Source organism: Triturus cristatus, chromosome 9 (assembly GCF_964204655.1).
Source record: "Triturus cristatus chromosome 9, aTriCri1.1, whole genome shotgun sequence".
Lineage (NCBI taxonomy): Eukaryota > Metazoa > Chordata > Amphibia > Caudata > Salamandridae > Triturus > Triturus cristatus.
Window position 1 is genome coordinate 760,139,580 of NC_140592.1, and position 14,548 is coordinate 760,154,127.

General features: G+C 39.7%; 1 protein-coding gene across 6 annotated transcripts in view; it reads left to right on the top strand.

The window, feature by feature from the left end:
* DAAM1 (dishevelled associated activator of morphogenesis 1) overlaps positions 1-14,548 on the top strand; it is a 579,575-nt gene that overhangs the window by 145,180 nt on the left and 419,847 nt on the right. For all 6 annotated transcript variants that reach the window (XM_085626090.1, XM_085626094.1, XM_085626087.1 and 3 more), the window contains one exon: positions 6,421-6,454. The gene's annotated coding sequence lies outside the window, so the exon portion shown is untranslated. The remainder of the gene's footprint in view (positions 1-6,420; positions 6,455-14,548) is intronic.

Genomic DNA, 14,548 nt, shown 5'->3' on the forward strand with positions numbered 1-14,548 from the left:
TGGCTCCTTTTAATTATGCTTGTTGTGCTTTAAATCTTATTTGAATGCAGCTTTTATTGTGGTAAAAATGTCAGTTATAAAGAAAATTGGGACTCTTTCCTTTGATGTACATTTAACTATTCCTCATAAGACTAGCATTGTTCTTAAAACGAGTCTGGTTTACTTTCAAACTTTGTTAGTTTTGTTTTAAATTATAATGTTCTTTTTTGAGTCTTTTTTCCGAAGTTGTGAGATCCCACAGACCTCGCATGTAATACCATTAGTTTCAAGATATTTTTTTAGGTATTACATTGACAGAAGTGAAGTATAGGTAAGTAATATATTGGCAGATTATATGGATTGCATCTTGGATCAGGCTTTACTATCAAAAGACCAAACCAAAGATCTCTGCTCTAAAGGAGATTGTACAATTGCAGTATTCTGGGCAATAGCGTCTAGATAGGATCACTGACAAAATATCGAGAAGGAGAATATCGACCTGCCAAAATATAGAGGAAAAAATATAGAATGCCAAAATATCGAATCCCTATCTACAAACAGGTAAGTACAAAAATATAGAATCCAAAATATCGTTGTAAAAAATATAGTTGGTCAAAATATCGAATTTTTTAAATGTCTTAAAAGTAATGTAAAATTAATGAAATAATACATATAATTAACTAAAACATACTTAAAAATACTTAAATAACTTTAAAATGAATAAATAATTAATGTAAGTAAAAAAATAATAATTCATACATATATATTAACGTAATATTAATTAAAAATATTCCATATTTTTTTCGTAGGATAGCGGGCGGGTAAAATTTACTATTACCACTCCAGTAAGTGCAATAGTAGGGAAAGCGTTGGATAGCGGGAGGGTAAAAATTACTATTCCCACTCCAGAGAGTGCAACAGTAGGGAAAGCGTTGGATAGCGGGAGGGTAAAAATTACTATTCCCACTCCAGAGAGTGCAACAGTAGGGAAAGCGTTGGATAGCGTATGGGTAAAAATTACTATCCCCACTCCAGAGACTGCAACAGTAGGGAAAGCGTTGGATAGCGTAGGGGTAAAATTTACTATTCCCACTCCAGTGAGTGCAACAGTAGGGAAAACGTTGAATAGAGGGAGGGTAAAATTTACTATTCCCACTCCAGTGAGTGCAACAGTAGGGAAAGCGTTAGATAGCGTAGGGGTGAAAATTACTATCCCCACTCCAAAGAGTGCAACAGTAGGGAAAGCGTTGGATAGCGTAGGGCTAAAAATTATTGTTCCCACTCCAGAGAGTGCAATAGTAGGGAAAGCGTTGGATAGCGTAGGGGTAAAAATTACTATTCCCACTCCAGTGAGTGCAATAGTAGGGAAAATAATAATGTAATATTTTATTAAAAATAAAATAATTATTAATACCAACAAAAAAAGTATTAAAATTATCAATCACACAATATTTAATAATTAATTATAAATACCAATAAACTATTTTTTTTATTACCTATTAATAATTAACAACCAATTAATTTTCAATACCAAAAATTAATAAATACAAATAATACCAATTAATAATTAATTAATAATAAATTAATTCTCAATATACAAAAATTATTTCAATTATTTACAATTAAATTACTTCCCACCATATTCCCCTATAAACCCACAACCCGCTACAAATAATAAATTAATACAATTAACATAATTATCAATTAAACAATTAATACAAATTAATTACCAATTAATTCAAATTATTTACCAATTAATAATTAATCAACAACCAATTAATTTTCAATACCAATTAATTACTTAATAACAATTAAATTACTTCGCACCCTATTCCCCTATAAACCCACAACCCGCTACAGAAGTAAAACGCAAAATTAAATTAAAAATAATTAATAATTCCTAAAAATTATTATTAAATGTACTATAATTAAATTACTTCCCACCCTAATCCCCTATAAACCCACAACCCGCTACGCAATTAAATTACACAAAAATTAAATAACATAGAATTCATTACTTTAAAAATATTCAAACATACATTCCAAAATTAATACATACTTTTAACACGTATACTAACAATTAAAACACTATAAAAAAAATCTATATTTTTAACAACTATATTATGACTGTCGATAGTACTTACTTCTATATTATGTAAATCTATATTTCTTACCTGATTTTCGATATTCTTCACCACTATATTTTGGCAATTCGATATTCTGTCCATTCTATATTAAAAACGTGATATTCTGTCCAGTCGATATTTTTTTCTCGATATTATGACTGTTTACCGTCTAGATAATATGTGCAAAGATCTGATGTTCTATGTGCGTTTATTGGTTTGGTACTCCCCTCCGGTAGACTCGTATAGGAAAAGGTGTTTTAAAAAGCCTCTTGCATAATGGCCTAATTGATCATTTGCTAAGCTCTAAAGGATGTATTTGTTTTGTACTCTGTTTAAGAAGTTTTTTGAATTTGTGTTTGATCCAGTAATGGAGGCAAAAGTTACTTACCTGTGATAATTGATTTCCAGTGTTGGGTCTTGCTGGCTCTCGTGATTGTCTTGAAACATCTCTTTCTTGCTGTAAAAAGAAGGCCCGGATCTGAAGGCTTCCAAGGCATCGGAGATGTGTGAATGTTCTGTCACTAATGACGAAGCTGCTAAAATATTTCTTAATACATAGTGTTCCAGAATACTACCTTCATACGGGGCTGTCATTTATGAAATTATATGTGCAAGATATCGGTGCTGATAAATCTTATTGCTAGAGGCAATTCCTGAACCAGTTATCTTATGACCCATTATCGAAGATCTCCATCAACCAGCACACTTGTTGGCAAAGTTGCCCCACACCATTCCTGCCCCCCAGAGGACTAGGTGAATTGTGCCCCTTAAAAATGATCAATAATAAATACATTTGTACATTTTGAATGTATATTAGCAGTATTCCCTGCCTGCCTTAGTGCCTCTCATTGTACCTTCCTGTATCGCTGTTTGCCTTACTTTCTTCTGTTATTCTGTAGTAAACTAACCATACCCTTCCTTACAAATTATAAAATCCTTCAAAGTAACCATTTCTTCCAATACTTTACCTTTTCTAACCACTCTACTCACCCCACTCTCCTAAATCAAAGATTCTCCTTCAGTGTAACCTCTCTTCACAATCTCACAATATCAAACTTTAAAATTCTTTTTTACTTATCCATTTTTTCCAGTTGCACAAACTCACTCTAATAATCACACCTAACTCCTACTAATATCAACCCCCAAGAGGGTCTGGGCGAAATTATTTAAACAGTTTCCACAGAGCACAAAACTACCTCATTAACCAACAAATATACAACAATAACTAATAACCACTGCATTAATTACTGCCTTTGGGATACGGAATAGTGTGTTACCCACATAAAGTGCTTAATCGTCTCGTCAGGGGTGGTAATCGTTATATAAATGCAAATACACTGTAATACCTACGTGGGGAGTCATAAACAGCTAAATGAGATTCATGCCATGGTTTAGACTTTCTAAAATGAGTATTTCTTGGGATAAACACGCAGTGAGGCATTATTATACAGTGGGGCAAAACTCTGGGTACAGGGTTGGATTGTGCTTACACGGTGAGGTTGTTACTCTGACTGTTGTCAGTAGTGGGTCAAGAGCTGGCTAGAGCTCTCATTAAAGTTAGTTCGAGTGATGTGAGACCGCGAGCCAGCTCTTGCAAAGGGCAGTAATGCAAGCACAGCTTGGGTTGCACACTCCTCGTGGCTGGAAGGCAGGAATAGTTGCTGGCCTGACCTTCAGGCTGGTGGGGTTGGAATCATGGGAGAGACATTGAGCTCCGTCTCAGGAAGAGAGCCCATTGAGGGGCGGGTGAGAATGTAGGATTGAGAATTTTTTATGTGGCTTTACCTTGCACAGAGTTCCAGGAGTACTTGGAGAGTGGTAAAATGGCGAATTAAAATGGCTCTCCCGACACGTGCTTACACAGAATAGGCTGTGACGAGATGACCCGGAGCTCTGATTTCGGTAAACGCTTCACACTTTTCAGGATTGAGTCTACAAAGCTCTTGTCTAGCCCAAAGTAGAAGAGTGTAAAATTAAGTCTTAAACCGCATTTCCCTCGTCACGGCTTGCAAACTGTGGTATTTGTAGAATGAACAGCTGCAGGGATGGGCGGGAGCTGGAGCGACCCTCTGGTCCTATGATCCATCGCTGTAGCATATTCCCTCTGCCTTTCAGGACCCGCATAAATGGCTTCTACTGGGCTTGGTAGTGAAGCGGGGCGGTACTGGGGTGTGTGCCTTGCTATGCTTTTTTTTTTATTTAAATCATTTTTATTGAAGATGCACATGATATGAGCAATAGCAAGAGAATAATGGTAGTACACCAACAGTATAAATGCATCGACAGGTAAATCAAACCTTTATCAAGAACAATGAACAGACCCCACCGGTTCTTGTGTGCCTTTCACCTGTCCGTTCATTAATGTGTGTTTCTATGCTTGTTTGTGCATTTGTGTAACTATTTGAGATTGATCTCGTCAGTTTTGCCGTGTGACTACTTACATTTGGCCCAATTCATTTTGGAGTGGAGGTGGGGTCTGGAGTGTGAAAACCACGCATACTCCATATTTGAGTTTGTGGACCATTTGGCATGTTATGGGGCTCGTTCAGCCTAGTACAGGTGTTTAGTTGTACTTGTTATTGAGCTTGCTGCTGTCGGTCTTCCGGTGAGAATTTGTGTCTGTCTATGTCTGTCTGCAGAGCCTGGAACTCCTCATAGCACAGTTGAGAACCGCTTTGTTTTTTTACAAAGTAGGTCTTTTTCCGAGGGGGTGTTGTTAGTGTGTCAGTCATTTGACTTACGTGAAAGGATACCCCCAATCTACTTTTCCAGAATTCTTTACTCTCACCAGCCTTACAAGCAGTAGTGTCTGCGTGCGGCAGCCCCGTAGATGACAAACCTCATACGGCTGTGTATATTGCCTTACTTGCAGGTTTACTGATCAGCTGCAAACTTACTTGTTGCATCTTTCAATTGCACACCACTAACTGCTTTTACCATGTTGTGCTACGTGATCATAAACGTTTTAGAAGATATTTTTCACGTGAATTAGTTATTACCAGGTAGATTCTTAATGCGATTGGCTAAACGCGTTCACTCATCCCACGGTGACGTTTTTCATCGTGGGCTTGCAGACTGCAGTGTCAGCAGAATTCCACTCTAGAACCCAGCCCGCCTGCAATGGACGGAGATCTGTGACGCAGGCTGTGCTCTCTGATTGTGAACAAACCTATCAGATTGTTGAAAACTAGATCAGAAAAGAAGAAAGACAAATCCCCGTTGTGCAGTGTTTACTGCATGAGAATTTACAAGTGCATCTCAGCGGAAATCGAAGTGTGGGCTGCTGGTTACATGTTGTTTATTTTTTATTTTTTAAAAGTCATAAAAGCCCTTCTGTTTGTGTTGTCTGTAAATCTTGTTTACAGCGCCATAAAGCCCCACGACTGTGACAGTGACCACTCCATGGAAATAGCATTTTGTCAGAGTGTTTTGAGGCGTGTGCATGTAATACACATTACCAGTATTGTGTGTACAGTGTGCATTCATACTGGGTGGACATTGCACTTTTCTCCTAGCTGCGCTGCCATGCTTTCCCTGCCGCGTGGTCAGCTGTGAGAGCCACGGGCCATGTTATTCAGCACGGAGGGTTGAAGGTGAAATTGAAACCCAGTGCCTTTGATCTGGAGCTCTGCTTCCAAGCTTTGTAGAGTTGTGTGTGGTGGGATCTATGTGTCCTTGATGGGGTAATTTATTCTCTGAAGGGAAGAATGTCAACATTAGGCTCTGATTTTCTGGCACTTGTATTTTGGAAAACCCACACCAATAAATCCCCCTCAAGTGGATCAGACAGAGTTGCTATCTTTCTTTGGCCTCGTTCTTTTCTATGTTTGGTGTCTACTTTATTTATAGCGCTTTAACACCGCATCAGGGGTAGCAAGCGCTATATAAATACAGACCTTTTTCCCTCTTCTATCCCTCCTTCTTAATCCAAATAACTGACTAACATATCCACCACTCAAATTACTTTAATATTTCACTATACTAATTCACCTCTAATCCTTTATGGGTTCTGGAGAAGCGTGCCACTCGCCGAAAAAGCGTTTTGACGCCTCGTCAAGGGTAGTCAACGGTATATAAATACAGTACAATATCCTTATTAAAGGCTTTTTCAGCATCTTTAATCAAGCAGCCGAAGTGTGGAAGGCTGGTGTTCTTTTCTTGTTTTTTTCACGGGTCTGTCTTTTGGGAATATATTAATGTCAGTGTGTATAATATCTGAATGTCTAACTCGGCAATACTTGTGAACGTAATTACCTTGCATACGATGAGTTTTCGCATCTTTAATAATTGCTTCTCTTTTTTGTTTTTCCCCTAGGATGCTTTCATGCAGACTCTTTGATGGTGACGAGGTGAGTACTGGGCTTGTGATAAGGGATTCTAAATAAATTAAACGAGTCTCTGTGGATGTTTGAAATTTCCTGCCAGTAAGAAACATTTATGCGACCGAATCCTCGTTTCCCTTCCGTTGCTTTGCTGGACTGCTATTCTAGGTCACAGAAGTTACCTTTGAGTTTTGATTGTCTTTTCGTCACCTCTAAGAAATGGCGCCCATCCCTTCCCCAAGGGCACGCTGACATTCTAGTTTCTCGTCGCAGTGAGCTTTTGTGCTGGTTTTCCCTCCTGGTCAGCTCAAGAACAAAACACAAGGAAATCCTCTGTTGTGAGCCCCTGGAAGCCGCGCGCTTTGTTTTTACTTGCATGTGTTATATGGGGAACTCCCTTCCTGATTTGCAAGGGAAAAGCTCTGTTCCCGGAAGAGCTGGATTCACCGCTGTTAGGGTGCGCTACAAACAGAATTGGTGGATCGATGGGGCAAACGGGTTTATTTTTCAACCTGGAGTGATTTGTCTGTAGTCAAACAAGGATTGGGATGCTAATTTGACTGAAACACCCCATGGGCTCCAAAAGTGGGCTGTTTAACCTAGATCTTTTAAGTAAAACCAATCCGTGATAGTGAGGGTGTGTGGGAAATAAGTGAAGAAGTGAATTAAAACCTTGAACGTGCACAGCTTTTAGCGGTCTGTAGGCAGAAGCCTCTTGTGGACCGTACCAAGATTGGATGGCCTTAGAGCCTGCCTATTGGTTACCACTATTTGAATGAAATGTCTCATAAAGCACTGCGAATTCCCAGAGACGTCTTGGCGCTATGCGAAACATAGAAAGTGCGGTTAGGATTTTTTAGTTTTTGATTATTCTAGTATGGTTGATTTAAAAAGCCATGTTTTTAGCGGTTTTCTGAAAGCGGGAGGTGATGGTGCTGTTTTCAGTACATACGGAAGACAGTTCTATTGGTTAGGTCGAAGATTAGGTTTGCGAACAACTTATTGGGGACATTCAGAAAGCTTTCCTGGGAATGCATTCCTACTCATTGCTCACCCTTGGCTTTGTGGTTTGTAACACTCATTTGCTTGCTTTCTATTTGCTGACTCTATTTGTTTTAAGCTGCCCAGTTTGAGTTCGTCCCTTCTGTTGCCGAAACACTATGTACAGTATTTTTTCACCAGTGCTCGATTTCTGTAAACAGGCCTTTAAATCTTGTTCTCATCTTCTCTCATTTGCTGTGCATTCAAAGACTGAGGTCAAATATAAGGCTCTTCTTCCAGGGAGCTTAGTGTTTACTTTTCTTTATCTGACTTTAATGTGAAAGGATTTGTGTGAAAATCATGCTGGCTACTGAGGGTGTGCTTGAGGAAGGCTGTGTGATGTTTTTTTTCTAGTACACAACAACATTTAAATGTCTGTAAATGAACTGTGCAGATATTTCAGAATATATCCGGATTAGAAAAGCACAAAAGAAGCACATTTATTGGTAATTCTGAAGTGTGAGGTAAACAAATATTTTAATACGATCAAAACAATACACTTGATAATTACATTTCCACACATTATTGTTTGTGTTCAGTATACGTTTATCAGTAAAACTGTATGTTTATGCAAATGTAATGCTCATTCCAAGTGATGTTTTGTCTGAAATGGCAGTGTTCCACCACATTCCTTACTTTACATCACTCCACTCGGCACACCACTGGAGCCTAGTCGCACCACTCCACCTTGCGTCATTACATTCTACTCTACACCACTCCACTCTATGCTATTTCACATTACATCTCTCTACTCTACACCATTCTACTGTGTGTCAGTGCACTCTATCTCACACTACTTTACACCACTCTACCCTCCAGCACTGCACTCTATGCCATTTCACACTACTCATCTCTACTTTACAACACGCTATGCCAATGCACTCTATACCACACTACTTTACTATGCACTTTCTTCTTTCTTCTGTTCTGATGAAACACCATGGATCCCACCTGGAACACTGAGGGGTGAAACATGTTGACCCATACACATTGGTAGATTGCCTTTCTCCATGACGAGAAGTTCACAATCTACACACACGTTTTATCCCTACCCAGAAGACCCCTGATTAAATATAGTAGTAGTAGTTTTAATTCACTTCACTTATTTCCCACACACCCTCAATCACCATCACGGCTTGGTTTTACTTAAAAGATCTTGGTTAAAGAGCCCTCTTTTGGAGCCCATGGGGTATTTCAGCGTCGACTCACGAGGAGCTAAGCCCGATGATGAAACATGACACCTTCACGGGTGTGCGAGGGCATAACTTCCTAATAAGGAAGACCCCCCCTTATCACATACCCAACCTTGGATACAGCACCACAGGAACAGTTACCCTTTATTTCAGTCATAATTGATCTTTGGAGCAAAGGTTCTGGACCTCTTGTGCTCCCCGTCCCCCCCCTCTTATTGATATTTATATAATCCTATTGGAACATTTCACTCTCTGGGAATAGGATGTTCTGAATTAAACAGGGCAAAGATCATTAGCCTTCTAGTGGCCCTCAGCCGTTCTGTTGTCTTCATTGGAGCTCCCAGTTTCTAACACAGTAGTCCTGAACTCCTGTCCGATAGAACAAGCTGTTACCTGCTCCTTCTCTTCTTTGCATGAATGATGGCTGAAAGAGAGGTGCAGTACATAAGTCCATATTTGTTTTTAAAAATGTTCAAAGGTTTACCTTTTTTTTAATTTTATTTTTTTAAGTGGGCACCACTTGAACGAATTGTAGTTGATGTTCTCGTCAGTCTTCCCCTGGAACCTATGGCTGCTCTTAAAGGCTCAGCCATAGGCTGAATACAGATGCAGTAAAATCAACTAGCAGGTCCTTCATCACACCTGTTCATGCAAGTGTTAGACTGGCTTCAGCACTCTTTTGAAAACACTCCTAATGTCCACTCACCCTTCTGGATTGCAAAAGTGTGAAGCCGTATGGTGCAAGAGCCACTGACCTTTGTTTTCCAGTGTATTTTAAAGTACCAGCTGGGTGTTGGGGATTGGGAATTGCAGCTATTTTATGCAAAATTGCTTAGTAAGGTAAAAACGCTCTGCTGACCTCTTTTGATCTGCTGGTCACAAGTTTGAATCCTGGCAAAGCCACGCAGCCGTCATCCAGGTCGGGAAACCGCGGACATTTTAAATTGGTTAATAGTAATTCCTTATATTTGACAAGAACGGCAGACGTGTGGTATGACGCGCTAATGTAAAATAATTCTTTAATACATTTTTGTACTCTAGGCTATAATGGTGGAGGATCTTTGGCTGCTTTACTTCTGTGCTAGGCAGATGGGTTTTAGATTTTTTTTGAAACAGGTTGATTATTCGTTCTGTTGTAGATATCGGCAACGAGTGTATTCTATAAGTGTGGGATAAAAACTGCGCAGTTACATCCTCCTTTAGAGCAGCATCATGTTTAAGTCTTACTTGATAGTGCAGCTGTCTCAAGACCTTATGTGATCACCATAAAAAAAAGCGTTAAAGAGCAATACTGAGAGAAGGACTAGGGCTGTGCCCCTATGTTTGTCTTCCTTTCTACAAGCTTTTTGATGGTTAAAAAGATGTGTGTTTTCATTGAAAACAGGCCTTGTTTTACCTTTTGGGATAGCTTATGCTCAAAACAATAGCTTGAAATGGTTTTAACAACATGACCATGCAAAGTGCTTGAATGGTTCATTGGGAAAAGTTGGGTCACATGACATAGGTCTGTTCTATTATTACTGAAAGTTACAACAAATGCAGTAGGCCTGCCTTACTTACTGTCAATAGCATATAGTAAAGCCAGTAAGTCCTTAAGAGGGAATTATTATTTACACGTTTTGTACATGTGCTAAGGCCCTTTACATGTGTATTTTTTTACAAGGAATCTCACAGATTAAAACAGTAGGCAAGGGTTATATGTTGATTGCACCCTCTTGGAGGGAAAACACAGGGGTAGAATATTTGCACTGTTAATCCTTGTGAGGCCCTGAGTGCAGGGGTAGTGTAGTGCAATGCCAAATGTAGTTTGAAAATGTTTGTAATTTTATGACTCTGTGCCTGATGTCTGCTTGTGGAAAAGCTTATGCTCAATGCAGTTGACTTGAGCTTGGTGTGGTGATAAGCGTGTGTCGAAGGCATTAGGCTTGATTGGTTCAATAGGAAAAGTTATGTCAGGTGACATTGGTTTGATCTGGTTAATATTAAGAGTTGCGACAAAGCCAGTAGGCATTACATATTTATTGTGGAAAGAATATGTTAATGCCAATAGTCATTTAAGTGTGGCTTGTGATTACATCTCGTTAAAGCTTGTAGGCAGGTATATTGTTACATGGAAGCTCATAGATTACTTTAGTAGACCAAGACTTTTGCTGTTGGTTATCCCCTCTAATAAACAGTGTAGAAGATTGTACATGTGGAAATGGGTCAGTCCAGTAGTTATTGGCTGTATTGTCCTTCAAGTAATGACACTTCATTTGATAACGCGCACAAATCTAACCATGCTTTTTGTTTTTTCCATTCCAGCATCACCAACACATTACTTTTATATTTGGTGGCCATGTTGGAACTTAAAAACAATGAAACCCTTTTCACAGTACTATTTCAAGATAGCTTGCTGCTACTACGTTTTGGTATTTTATTTTTAGTTGCATGCATATGCCCTCCATGTTTAGGCAGCAGTATTTTTCTTTTTTCTACTTTTCTTTGTTTAATTAATTTTGCTTATGATGGTTGACTTTGTATATGTCTTATTGTGGCTGGATGAAAGGATGTTCGAGTGGAAGGTTGGGTGACATAATGCATCTATAATGTGTTATTGAGCAGCGAACCTCAACAGTGACTGAAGAGGTACTTTGTTATAATGCACCACATACAAAGAAAATGAGGAAATATGAGTGATCTCAAGGATTAGAAGCAATATTTGAGAAAGACGCAAAGTTTCTTTAAAATGCCTATACCCACTAATAGTGGCATGCTTCATCATAAGGCTGCTACAGCAGCCCTGCGTGGACCAACGCATGGGATGTTGCAAAGGGATGGTTATCTACACGGGGCAGCGAGAGGCACAAACCAGGGGTGTCCTTCCCTTGAAGACAGTGCGACTACAGGGAGACGCTCCACCTTGCACTCCAGTTTCAGTGATACATATGGTGGGATTTAGAATCCTGAGTGTGTGATCATAGAAAGTGACGTGTGGTAATTATATCGGGATAAATATATCCTACAAAATCATTATTTAATTCTTGTAGGGGACTTTTATAAATGGGATCGCTAGTCCTGAGGAAGGCCGAATGACCCCTTGTGGGCGATGGATAACGGGCAAAACATGTAGACAAAGTCAGCATTATGGAGGGATGAAGGGGCACTTATTACCCTCTGGGGCATCCTCAGGTTGTACCCTTTTTAATCCTATCCGGAGAGTCATAGAATAAAGCGAATTTGAGGCATCCATGAGATAGTTTTATATTCCACATTTTTTCTGCTTTTGTGCTGCATGGATCACAAGATCTTTGTTTGTATTGTCTTCCCCCTCCCCTTTGCTCCATCCCAGGTGTTGGCCTATGCCGGGATGTTGTAGCAGCCCTATGATGAAGCATGCCACTGTTAGTGGGTGAGGGCATTTTAAAGAAACTCTGCATCTTTCCCAAATATTGCTTCTGATCCCGGAGATAACTCAAATTTCCTCCTTTTTCTTTTGTGTGCGGTACATTTGTTCATATTCTGGAGGATAGAAAAGGAGTTTTACCTCTCCCTCCTTCTGTGTGTGTTGGTGTACATTGTTATAAGCCAGACTTTTTTGGCATTGCCAATGCTTGTTTTTTTATTTTTTGTGTGGCAACATTTTTATTGACGTGCAGAAAGCATCCAGGAATTAATTGTTTTCCACTCAGGTTTTTAGGGACTTTTCTATGCATGCATTTTACGTTGGCAATAGGTTGAGAATGTTCCTTGGTTCATAGGCGCAGCAACATAGTGCCTTGAGGGCTAACAGATTAGGTTTCCAGTTTTTTTCTGCTACAGGCTTGTCTCCCGTGTTTTGTACGATTTGAAATTGTGGGTTTTGGAATTTCAGCATTTCCTGACAGAATGGGGTTTGGAGAGTTCTTCTTCTTGAAACTTTATTCGATTGATTAAAAACAGTCCTAAAAGCACATGGCATCAATAATACAATACAATACATAAAATGATAAAATAACAATACATTCAGTTAACAATAAGAAAATGGGGCAAAAAAAAAGGGGGGGGGGGGGGGTGAGCCAAATGGACAACATCTGCAAGTATCATTTCACATATAATTTCAGTAAATCATACTTTTCCTGACGGACACAGATTGCAAAATAAAGGTCGCTGTAAAAAAGCATACATCCGGTTCGTCAAGTGCAAAAAGAAGGCTCATCGCAGATCTGACATTAGATACTGAATATTTTTTAAAAAGGGGTTTAAGATAGGCAATTCGGAGATATAAATACAGGGGGCAAAGAAGCAGAAAGTGCTCAGTGCTCTGCTTCGATGTCCCATTACAAGGACAGGGCATTACCGTATAATTATTAATCAACGGAAAGGCCACTAGAATGTGGGCAATACCTAGACGTAGTCTGGAGAGGACAAACTGATGAGATTGTTTGGTGACCACTTTTAGGTACTTGGCGAAACCTAAACTTGCCTGGTTAAGGGAATAATTAAATTGGTGAGTAGCCAACGTGCAAGTTCTATCTCTACGCACTTTGGATTTAATCCCCAAGTAAATAAGTTTTAGCTCCTTTTTTGAGGAATCTACAGCCCTGGCAGGGTCCACCAAAACATTCATATCGAATATCTCTCTATAGGATAAGATCACGTAATTAAGCCATGGAATCTGGTTATATTTATCCAAACGGAGACAATCTTGGATAATTTTCCTAGTGAAGCCAGTTTCCTCCTTAGCCCAAATCGATCTCCAGGTCATTAGTGGGCCTAACCTCGTAAGGTCAGTCAGATATTCCAGCCTGACCTCAAGGTGGGACAGTCCAGTAGAGGCTGACGTTGGGAGACAAAGAAGCCTCTTTAAAAAGCTATTTTCCTCCACCTGGAGGTCTCCATGGCGACAATGACCCCAAACCCCTGATCCATAGAGGGCCACAGAAACGCATCTAAGGCGGTAAATGTGCAACATATCACAAGGACGCCGGCTTCCTAATTTTGAGGCGAATTTAAAAACACCAGAAATGGCTTTGCCCATCTTGGCCTTAACGTTACAAATCTCCTGTGCCCACATGCCATTACTACTAAAAGTGATGCCTAAATAGCAAAATGTATCCACCACTTGTATCTTTTGGTCCACAAACTGGAAAGATCTCAGATTTTTTATTTTCTTGCCACAAGTCATAATAAACGTCTTGGAGTTGTTGATTTTTAATTTCCTCCCCTGGATAAAACTGAAAAAACTATCCATTAATCTCTGCAGACCCACTGGAGTTCTAGATAATAAAACAGTATCGTCTGCGTAGAGCAATACAGGAATGGCTTGGCCCTCGGCTTGAGGTGCATCAGCGGAGACCAATCTCAATTCTGAATCCATGTCATTAATAAAAAGAGAAAAGAGCAGTGGGGCAAGGACGCAGCCTTGTCTGATACCAGATTTGATCTCGATATCATCAGTGCATTCACCCGCTTGGCCATAACGAATCCTGGCCGATAGTTTACTATATAATCTGGCCAGAAAATAAATAATTGCGGGTGGGGCACCCATGTTTAATAACGTGGTCCACAGAAGGGCATGGTTCACCAAATCAAAAGCGCTGGACAAATCAGCAAAGCAGAGGAATAAGGAGCCCTGTTTGGCTCGGGTGTATTTACCTATAATAAGATCCAAATTAACACACTGCTCAACGGTACCAAGGCCCCTACGGAACCCAAATTGGGAGTCAGCCAGGATACCATTGACCTCTGCCCATTCCTCCAGACGCTGTAAGAGCACCCTACTCATTATTTTTAGGGAGGAGTCCAGAAGGGAGATAGGGCGGTAGTTCTTTGCCTCGCTCCTAACGCCCTTCTTGTAGATTGGTATAATGATTGACTCACCCCATGTAAGAGGGGTGCTTACCATAACTGCTGCGTTAAAAACTTT